Source organism: Jaculus jaculus, chromosome X (genome assembly GCF_020740685.1).
Source record: "Jaculus jaculus isolate mJacJac1 chromosome X, mJacJac1.mat.Y.cur, whole genome shotgun sequence".
Classification (NCBI taxonomy): Eukaryota; Metazoa; Chordata; class Mammalia; order Rodentia; family Dipodidae; genus Jaculus; species Jaculus jaculus.
In genome coordinates this window covers 124,048,358-124,060,096 of record NC_059125.1, presented here as the reverse complement: position 1 = coordinate 124,060,096, position 11,739 = coordinate 124,048,358, and positions in this window count along the sequence as shown.

The window sequence follows — 11,739 nt, the reverse complement described above, 5'->3', positions numbered from 1 at the left end:
TTGACCCAAAGTCAATGTTCTAGATTCTGTTCCATTGGCCTATAGTCCTGTTTTTATGCTGGTACCATGTTGGTTTCTTGATTATGGCTTTGTAATATAGCTTTATATCAGGTATGGTGATGCCTCTGGAGTTGTTTCTTTTGCTGAGGTTATGCTTCAACACCCTAGGCCTTCTGCCATTCAATATGAATTTAGAGGTAAGTTTTTCTATGTATGTGAAGAAAAAAATGTTGGTCTTTTTACTGGTATTGAATTAAATCTATATATTGCCTTTGGTAAGGTTGCCATTTTCACAATGTTAGTGCTGCCTATGCAGGAGCATGGGAGGTCTTTCCATTTTCCCAAGTCATCCTCAATTTCTTGTTTGAATGCTTTTGTTTTCATTGATTCATTGTAAAGGACTTCTACATCCTTGGTTAATGTTATCCCAAGGTATTTTTGTTACTATTGAAATGGGACAATGTCAATTATTTCTTTCTCTATATATTTGTCTTTTGCATATAGAAAGGCTACTGATTTTGGGCATTGATTTTGTATCCTGGTACTTTGCAGAAGGATTTAATCACCTTTAAGAGTTCTGAGATAGAGGTTCTCAGATCACTTATGTATAGAATCATGTCATCTGTGAATAGGGGTAACTTTACTTCTTTCTTTCTAATTTGTATCCCTTTTATTTCTTTCTCTTGTCTTATTGTTTGAGCTAGGTTTTACAGTACTATAGTAAAGTGCAGAGGTAAGAGTGGACACCACTGTCTTATTCCTGATTTCAGTAGGAATTCCCTCAGTCTCACTTCATTAAGTATTATTTGGGCTTTAGGATCTTTATATATAGCCTTTGTTACATTGAAATATAAATAGTCCATGCCTATTCTCTCCAATGTTTTGATCATGAAGTGATGTTGTATTTTGTCAAAGGCCTTGTCTGCATCTATCAAAAATGTCATGTGGTTTTTGTGTTTAAGCTTATTTATGTGGTGTATTAATGGACAGATTTCCATATGTTGAACCACTCCTGAGTTCCTGGCATGAAATTTACTTGACAAAGGTGAATAGTGATTTTGATGTGTTGTTGAATTTGGTTTGCACGGATATTGTTCAGGAACTTTGCATCTAAATTCATCAGGAAAATAGGCCTATAATTTTCTTTTCTTGTGACATTTCTGCCTGGTTTGGTATTAGGGTGATACTAGCTTCATAGGAGTTGGAGAGCTATCCCTGTTCTCTCATTGTGTGGCACTGTTTGAGACAAAATGGTTTCAGTTCTTCCATGAAGGTTTGATAGAAAGCAGCTGAGAAGCCATTTGTTCCAGAATGCTTCTTTTATTGGGTGGTTTTTGATTAACTTTTCAAACTTGATGGGTGTTATAGGTTTGTTTAGGAGATTAATCTGCTCTGAGTTTAGCTTTGGTAAGTCGTATGTGTCCAGGAATTCAGCCATTTCCTCCATATTATCCAGTTTTGTAGTATAGAGGGTTTTGAAATAAGTGCTGATGATTCTCCCATTTCACTTGTGTCTGCTGTGATTTCTCCTTTTTCATTTCTAATTTTGTTAAATTGAAGCATCTCTATTTTTTGCTTGATCAAATTAGCCATGGGGTGATCAATCTTGTTTATTTTTTCAAAGAACCAGCTCTTTGTTTCTTCAATTTTTTTAATTGGTTTTATAGTTTCAATTCATTAATTTATGCTCTAATCTTAATTATTTCTTTCTGTCTGGAGTTTTTTTGTGTTGGATTCTTCTTGATTTTCCAGTGCCTTTAGGTGGATGGTTAGGTTATTGATTTGGGATCTCTCTGTCTTTGTTATGAAGGCATTTAGTGCTATGAATTTTCTCCTGTAGTCTGCATTCATTGTGTCCCATAAATGTTGGTACAATGTGTTCTCATTCTCATTCATTTCTCAAAATTGCACAATTTATTTTTTTATTTCATATTCTATCCATTTATTATTTAAAAGTGTATTGTTCAGGTCCAGAAGCTGATGGAATTATTGGCACACCTTTTGTTGTTAATTTCTAGCAATACAACTTTGTGATCTGATATCATACAGGTAATTATGTCCATCTTCCTAAATATATGGAGGCAGGCTGAGCTGCTGAGAAGAATGTATATTCTGTGGATTTGGGGTAGAATGTTCTGTAGATATCCATTAGGTCTAATTGATCTATGGTTTTGTTGAGTTCTTTCACTTCCCTGTTAATTTTCTGTTTGGGTGATCTATTTATTGCTAATAGTGGAATATTGAAGTCTTCATAGTGATGTAGGGGTGATGGCAAGTGAGAGGGCCTTCTTGTGTGGAGGTCCCTTGGGCTAGCACTATCCTGCTGGCCTGAGTCTGCACACAGGGTGGGTGGCAGCAGCCAGCAGAACTGAGTTTGCAAGCATGGAGGCACATGCTGGCCTGCTGGCCTGAGCCTGCTTGCCTGGGGTTAGTGAAGGAGGAACCTGAAGTAGGGACTGTGACTAGAATGGCTGCTTAAGGGGATTAGGGATTGGTAGGCTACTTGACAGCATGGAAATCAGTGAATTCCCTGCTTTTTTCCTTTGCACTCTCTCACTGGAGGTCTATTAGAGTTTTCTCACCAATTTAAGACCCAATGAACCTTAAACATCTTGTCTTTCATTTCCTTGGAGGTACAGCATGATTAGTGGGATGCCATCTTGACCAGAAGCCCAAGAAAACTCAAATGTAATTCTCTCATCAGTAAAAATAATAATTGCTTGAATTTGAACCAGCAGGAACATATTGCTGGGCTTATTGTGCAATAAAAATATTTTATTCCCCATTTCAATTTAATACAGCATTATTTACTTTATACTAGTAATTTAATTATCAATAACCTATTATGTATGCATTTCATTATGAAATTTGAGGAGATGGATTCTGACCATTTGTCTTAGAATTAATAACCACCAGAAAACTTCAGCAAAGTGCTTGAAAATAAAAAATAAATTCCAATCATTTTTTTCCAGTTGAATTACACCATCATCTTGCTAAAGAATATTTCAGATTTATCTATATGTTACCTTTAAGCAGAAGGAAGAAAATATTCTCTTTAGGGTTGGCAAGGGTTGTGGGTACTAGAGCCAATTTAAATAAATTACTTCAAGATTTTTACTGTTCTAGTATCACATATGCACTGAAAAATTCCAGTGGAACAGTTTCCAAATCACTTGCCTTATCCTAAAACATTTGGAATTAATATGTCAGCAACAATGTTTTAATGACAATGCAATTAGTTTTGGTGTAGTTGTCAAAATAATTGTAGAAAATAGCTGATAATAACATTTTGATGCACGTTGAAAGCAATCTAAATCATGGATATTAACCTGCTGACCTTGAATTTTACAGTTTTCACAGAAATTATCTGATTAGCTGCATGTATAGAATATGATAAAGGAATTTTTAAAAGTTAATTGCCATAAAAGTATGAAAGGTAAATCAGTAATTTTATAATAATATTTATTTTAATTTCAAATTGACAAATTAGAGATGTATATAATGAAGGGATAGGAAACAATGATGTGATATAAATATAATATATTTTATTGTGCCTTAACTTTTTTTCAAAAATGCTGGAATATTTTTCATAATATAAATTATTTTTTGTACATAGTATTATGTGGGCACTGAGTAAAATAGAATATAGTGTATTTTCTCAAAATAATCTATTAGTCATAAAAGATAGAGAAAACATATAATTAAATAACCATGTTATCATAGTTGAAACAGGTTTTTGAGTAAAATCGTTTAGAGGAAGTTATCAAGTCAATATAGGTTATTCAGGAAAAAATCATAAGCTACAAAATCTAGCTACGTTCAAAATTTTATTTTAAAGTTGAAATGCAGAAGATAATATAATAAACAATGACATGAACAATCTTCCAGTCAAGTGATAAAATATGACATAGTGAATTTGCTGTGTATTCATTAGTACAGGATGTACATAAGGTTTTGCATATATTGTGATTTTCAGTTGAAAGTAAGTTACAAAAACAGAAAAAACAAAATATAAATTCAGTCAAATTTTATTAGTTCATTTTCCCCTGCTAACAGAAAGTAAAAATAAATACATTGTGAAGTAGTTCAGCCATGGACTTTGCATATATACATTTGGAATTCAGGAAGAATACAGGTGAAGGAAAGAACACAGATAGATATGGACATTCACTGAGGTAAGCAAGCCAGCCTGGGACCAATTAAAGAAGTTGAAACAAGTTTTAAAAAGAAATAGAGTTTGAGTTATATGTGAAATAGAATGAATAGGTCTTCTTGTTCTAAAGTGGTAAATGTTAATATTATTTTAATGTATGACTATTACCATCAGGTCTAATAAATTATAATAGGTTGAAACATGGCTTACAATGAGGTAATTTTTTAAAATATTTTATTTTCACTTTTATTTACTTATTAGAGACAGAGAGAGGGAGAGAGAGAGTGAGAATGAGCACACCATGGCTGTAGCCACTGCATATGAACAAACTCTAGACGCATGCACCATGTGCATTTGGCCTATGTGTGACCTGGAGAAATTAACCTGAGTCCTGAGGCTACACAGGCATGCTCCTTAAGTGATAAGCCATCTCTCCACTCCAAGGTCATTTTTTTTAAACAAAGAATCACTCATGATTACTACTATACCTATGGTTGAAATTATAAACATGATTTAAAGCCTGACACTAATGTATTTGAGTTAAAATTTCACCATAAGATGTTTGACAGTACATAAACACATTGTAATTCTTCCCAAATCATGAGTGCATCAATCAATTTGGTCTCAAAAAAAGATCCAAGTGTGGTGGCATATGCCTCTAGCACTTGGGAAGTGAAAGAAGCAGGATTTGGAGTTTGAGGTCATCATGGGGTACATAGTAAGTTTTAGAGAAGCCTGAGATACAAGAGATCCTATCTGAAACAAACACCCAAAAGAACAACATATGTAGAATTACAGAACTAATGGAGTAAAGAGGAATACAGCCTGATCACAAGAAAGCAGCTTTATTAACTGGCTAAGACACAGTTGGAGTAATCTCCAAAAAAACCTGTGCCCCAATTCAAGGGTTAGGGTTATGAATAAAGCAAATCATTAAATAAATTGTTGAATTATTTTGAAACGAGACAATTAACAGTAACACACACACACACACACACACACACACACACACACACTTTTGGACAGGGCTTCTATATTAATACACTGGGTTAATATAGTGTTGTATATAGCATCATCAGAGAGTTGTATAGTGTCCTGAACTGTCCCGTCTGACCCAGCTGGTTATGATTCTAAGATTATCTCTAACAGTCTGTAATCCTATATTTCACAAAGATGGTGGTAACTTTTGGTTCTCTATCATCCAGTACTCTATTTATCAACATTATTTCACAGATATCTCTCCTACTAATGATACACAGCAACTCAACATGTTATGCAAATCAAGGCTTCAAAACTCTCAGAGTATTTTTTTCTAGATACCAATGAATTAACTCAAAGGACTCAGTGGGGCATGGGATATCTTTATTTTCCATATTCCTCAGCAACAGGTAGAGGAATACAGGAATCCTCATTATACCTATGAGCAGCAGTAGAATTTATTCACTTACAGAACAAAGAGATATAGGGTTTTAGTGATGAAAGCTGTACTATTTTTAATGGGTACATTCCAATTGTCTAACAGACCTGATATTTTTTATTTTATTTTATTTTACTATCTTCAAAAGAGAGAAATAGCCATGAACCTGCCATTCATATCAGCACTTACTTTCACAATCTTAAGCATACCAGTCAAGACAAGATCAATATGGCCTCATCAGACACTTCAAATAGAATGTTTGCACATAAGGATGCTACCCATAGAATTTTGTTATAATTTGTTTGATATGTAGATAAGTCTCAGCATATTTGAACCAAAGTAATTTTTTAATTGTAAGTCAATTATAATAGGTTATACACTTTTATCCTCTTGCCCTGTTCTCATTATTCTCAGTCAGTTTATGGTATTCACTGTGGGGATATGACCTTAGTCAGGCACTATGAAGTAGCAGGGGTACCATGCCTTAGGGTATTCCTACCCACTCTGTAGCTCTTCCAATCTTTCCACCCTTCTTCTGGAATGTTCACTGAGCCGTGGCTGGCCTCTGGCAATATAATTTAGTGTTGCATTCTTTTTAGCCTCTGGATTTCTGGTTTGAGAGGTTTTGGTTAATCACTGTGTCTGCCACCATCACCCTCAAACTGGTTGTCAGGCTAGCAGTAACAGCAGTATTAATCATGGCCCTTATGATTCATCACAACTTTAGTTAGATATATTCAAATGAAATTCAAATGAGTTTTGTGTAAAATCCTACAGTTTATCAATAATGCTATATATATGTGTATGTATGTATGTAAATTCAGTTGAAAATTTTGATGTTATTATATTTTAAAGAAGATGTTGTTGTGGAGACACATGTAGCTGATTTCAAACTTTTGATGGGTTGTATGAATGCCAACAAATCATAAAACACTGGGGTCATACTATAATGTCAAACAAAGGAAATGTAAAAATTACATATATTTCAGTTTTGAATTGACTGCCTCTGATGAAAATGTATTCTGAAACAGTGGCAATATTGAAAGAGAAGCTACAAAACCTTGTAATAAACTCCTGGTAGGAAAGCCAATCATTCAATGGGGTATTCCATTAAATAATTATTGAGATCTCTTCTCATTTTGGTTGATTTGGAAGTATTTTTTAATGTATGCAGCATTTTGTTGGAAAATCTACTAAAATTTAAAACACATATGTAAAGTATTTAACATTTTTCTCAGTTTGTTCTCTTCACGACTTCTTACCATGCATGCACAGTTATACATACAGTGGTAGAGATAGGGAAAATCATTTCCTTTTTCTATAACAGAAAAATAGCTCATTAATGCTGGAGAATTCTCTTTTCATTCTTTATCAAGGTATTATTGTGTGGCCCAATAATTAATTGCCTGACTATTTTATTTTTCATTAGCTGGAGCCCTTCCACTTAATAAAACAATGGCTTGCACTTTAATAATTACAGTCCTGTTCATTGAGATGGAGACAGGCTTGCATGTTGGCAATAAAGGAGGGACAAACACACTTTTGTTGGAAGGAAAAATTGAAACAATAAGAGTAAATTTAATAATTAGAAACATTACTTCTGGGACACTGAGGATTTAGTTCCATTGTCAATAACTCTTAACCCTTGATGGTTTTGGAAAAATAATTTTATGTTTTCTTTGACCAATGCTATCATTATTTATCCTGGCAATAACTTAATCATCCAGAAACTATAAAATTAATACTTATTAGTGAAAATCCTGCCTGCATTGATACGAACTGAATACTACATCTAATTGATGGCCGATGTCCTATTGATGAGGATTAGCATAATGTAAAGTATATTTTTAAAGCCGTGCATTCTCCTTGTGTCCATGTATCTACTTCAATTACAATGTAAAATGTTTGATCTTTAACAATCCCTTTAGAAACATGAGAGTGAAATTTGGAATCAAGGATGTTAAATTGCATTACAGTTTCTAAGTTAGAGATTATTATTCATTTAGGTGTTCATGCATTTGTAGCATTATTGTTTAACTTCTGTATGCTTTGGAAAACTGTGTAAGGCCTGTTAAAAGTTTCATAGGGAAATTTGTATTTTGTATTCTATGTGTCTCAATATTTTTTTCCTCTGAAAAATGATTCTACTACCAGCATAGTAGTTTAACTGGACAAAAATTATGCAGGGAACTATAACAATAACTTCTTAGCAAAAATTACATTTTTATTCTCATTAATGATGATATTGTTCAAACTAGTTGCTTACTTTCTAACTTCTTATATCCCAGTGTAATTGTTAGGATCCTGATGAACAAAATATAAATGTGATCTAAACCTAATTCTTAAGTATAGAATGGCCAGAGTTTATGTTTCCATCCATTTGCATGATCTACTTTACATTAAATCACTCTTACCAACATTTTTCCCTCTCCTAGTTTTAAGAACTTATATGATTTAAACATAGTACAATGAAATATCACCCTACTCCAGTAAAAATTGTATTATCAAATGATAAATAATGAAATTTTCTGTGATAGTGTGTAGAAAAGAGAACGCTTACACATTTTTGGTGGGCATGCAAATTAGTACAAGCATTGTGGGTATTAGTGTGAATATTCCTGAAGGAAAAAAAAATTAAAAGACCTATCATATGACTCAGTAATCTCATAAGTAGGTACATATCCAAAGGCAATAAAATGAATATGTCAAATATTCATCTGCCATCTCAAGTTCATTTTTGCATTATTTACAATATATCTGAGGTTGTATTGTGGTCAGGTGGGGGAGGGAATGTGGCAAAGGAGAGAAAATGAAGTAAATGAAGAATTTGGCATATGCATACATAAATGAGATACTTGCATAAATGGTACATATTTTAAGCTCAGATTTTAAAGGAATTGCCATATGGTTTTCCTGACTACACTAACTTGTACTTCCAGCAATAATATGTGGATACTTTTTTCTTCAAATCCTCAACAGCAGTTTTTCTTTTTTGTATAACCATACTTATTATGATAAAATTATAAATTACTTTAGTTCTATTTGCATTTCCTTACCAGATAGTGATATTAAATGTTATAATTTATATATCTCATAAGCACCTTATATATTCTAGGTATTAATCATTCGTCAAATAAATGGCTGGAAGATGGTGTCTTAGTTGCAGTATTGTATCTTTACTCAGTTGATGGTTTCCTACATTGTGTAGAAACACTTTAGTTTAATATAACTTCATTTATTTATTTTTGGTTTTGTTTTCAGATCATTCGGGGTCATATTCAAAGAAACAAAGTATATAAATATGTCAAAATATTTCCTCCTATATGTTCCTATGGAAATTTCATTATGGTCTTTGATTCATTTTGAATTAAATTTGGTACTACATGGACTACATGAGAGATATGCTCTGCACTTAATATTCAGTATATTTATTTTCAGTATTTCTAGTACCAATTTAGTGAAGAGAATCATTTTCCCAATTTATCTTTTAGCATATTTTCCAGTTGTCTCCATATAGGGTGGACTTATTTTTTGATATACAATCCATTTTGTGTGAAACTGAGATAATGATATTATCTGTCCTTTTGTTTTAGTATATTATTATGAAGGCATTCATAAATTCCTGTTTTATTGATGGCATTTGTCAATAAATTATGTTGATTTTTTCAAGAGCTTTTTCCTCAATCTATCAAATTAATCATCAGATATATATTCATTTTTGGCTTTATATATGGTCTGTTCTGGAAAATGTTTGAATGCACTTGAGCGGAATGTGAATTCTGCTGCTATTATGTGATTTGTTTCATAGATTTCTATCAGGTCAAATTAATGTATAGTTTTCCCAAAACCCTCTGTATATTTCTACATTGTCTGCCTGTTTGCTTTTTCCATTATTGAAAGACTATATCAATATCAACGACCATTTTTCTCTATTTTCTCTTTCATTTCAATAAGTTGTCAACTCATATAGTTTAGAAATTTGTTTTCTGTATGAGCATCATATCTTATTGTCTGCTGCTAAATAGGTTAAACCATGTATTGCTTGGAGAGATATTGGTCATAATCCCCCAGTCATTCATGTAGCACCTTCCAGCACTAGACACACTAACTGTCTGAGGACTGACTCTCTTCCAGCTTCTAGCCACGTCACTGCATGATATGTGTCAACAGTGTATGGTGTCTTCAGCAGTAGGTTCTTACCACTAACTTATGGTGGTTCATCAAGTGCTCTTACATAAATCTGTCCAGACTTTGAGATGCTTGGGAGGTATGTCAGCAACTTGGGTAGATTCAGGTTAGGCTCTATAGAGAAGTGAGACCATGTGGTGGGTTTTTTTGTTTGTTTGTTTGTTTGCTTTTTCTGTTATTGGGTGAGTTTCCTGAGAATGATCTGTTCCAGGTTCAACCATTTTTCTTCAAATTTCATTGTGTCATTTTTCCTTACTGCTGTGTAGAATTCCATCATGTAGATATATCACAACTTAGTTATATATTTGTCTAATGATGGACATCTGTGTTGATTCCAGCTCTTGTCTATTATGAATTGAGGAACTATAAAATTGGTTGAGCAAATCTCTGTGAGCTGAGGCATGGAGCTTTTAGGGTACATGCCCAGTAAGGGAATAACTGGGTCTGTTGGTAACTCTATAGTCAGGTTTTTTTTTTTTTTTTTTTTTAGGAGTCTCCATATTGATTTCTAAAGAGGTTGTATCATCTTACATTCCCACCAACAGTGGATGAGGGTTCCTATTTCTCTACAACCTCACCAGCATTTGTTTGCATTTGATTTTTTAAGTTATAAAAGAGGGAACTTTGGCTGTGCTAACCATGTTTGACATAGAATAGTGGGTGATATTGACATAAGTTAAATCATCTGTAATTTTTTTATGTATTTGGTTGTGTGATGGCATGTAAGCATGTTCATGTATGTGTGGATATATGTGTATGAATGGGTGGGTGCATATGCACAATGAAACCTAGAGATCAGTGCTGTATGTCTTCCTCAGTGACCCTCCTCTCCAATTTAGTTACAAAGGCAGGATCTCTAACTTGCTGTTTTTGCTGGGTGAGCTAGCAAGCTTGTCTCCTGGGTTCTCTGTCTCCTACTTTCAGGTACTAGAATTACAGGAAGACAACCATATCCACCCACCACTTACAGGAGTGGAGGAAAGTGAACTCTGGTTCTCACATTAGTACAGAAAGTACTTTAGTAACTGAACCTTCTCCTCAGCCCTTCCTTGCTGTTTTGATTTCATGTTGTGTGTGTTCTTTGTCATTTCCTATTATTTTACTTTCAATAAATTTGTATTTTAACACAAACGATGTGTTTTATACATAGAATATATGTTGATCCCATTCTATACAATCCATCAATCTCTGATGCTGTTAAAATTGTAAATATATTTAATGGAATTGCTAAATGTTAAGCTATGTCTACATTTAATTACCTACTCTTTGAAATCATATCACTTTAATCCTGTTCATTATTTTATCTATTCTCATGTCCTTCTTGTCTTTCTGTTTCTGCTTAGCACTCACTGCATATTTTGTATATAAACATTTTAATTCCAGTTACATAAATGAAATTTATAATCATTTCCTTGACATCTTATTGTATTGTAAAAGTTTGAAAGGCTGGGGAAATACCACAGTTGATAAACTGCTTGGCATGCAAGCATGAGACTATTCTTGATCTTCAATATCATATTAAAAAAAAAAGATAGATAGTTATAGTAAGCATGCGTAGTACTGGTCAGAAACATAGAATGTGGCCTGAAGAAAGGAGAAGCTGGGAGGGATCACAGAAGGGGAAATAACATAGGCAACTGGAGGGACAGAATTATCTGGGAAGAACTGAGTAAGACAGGGTGGGAGGAGATAAATACACAAAATTAAGGACAGCATGAATCAGTATTATAGAAACTGCTTCTTTGTTAGCTAATTAAAAGATACAACACATATATAGAGAGAATAAGGAAACATCAATAGTGGAAGAAGATGGATTATTTCCATAGTCACACCAGAGACCCCACTAGAAAGCTAGCAAGCATTAACAGCCATAGCTACAAATCGCCCTATATACACAATAGGGATGGACACATCCTCCAGCAGGCTGCTAGAGTTTTAAATTGCAAGCTTAATCAAAACTACCTCAGGCTATGGGGGACCG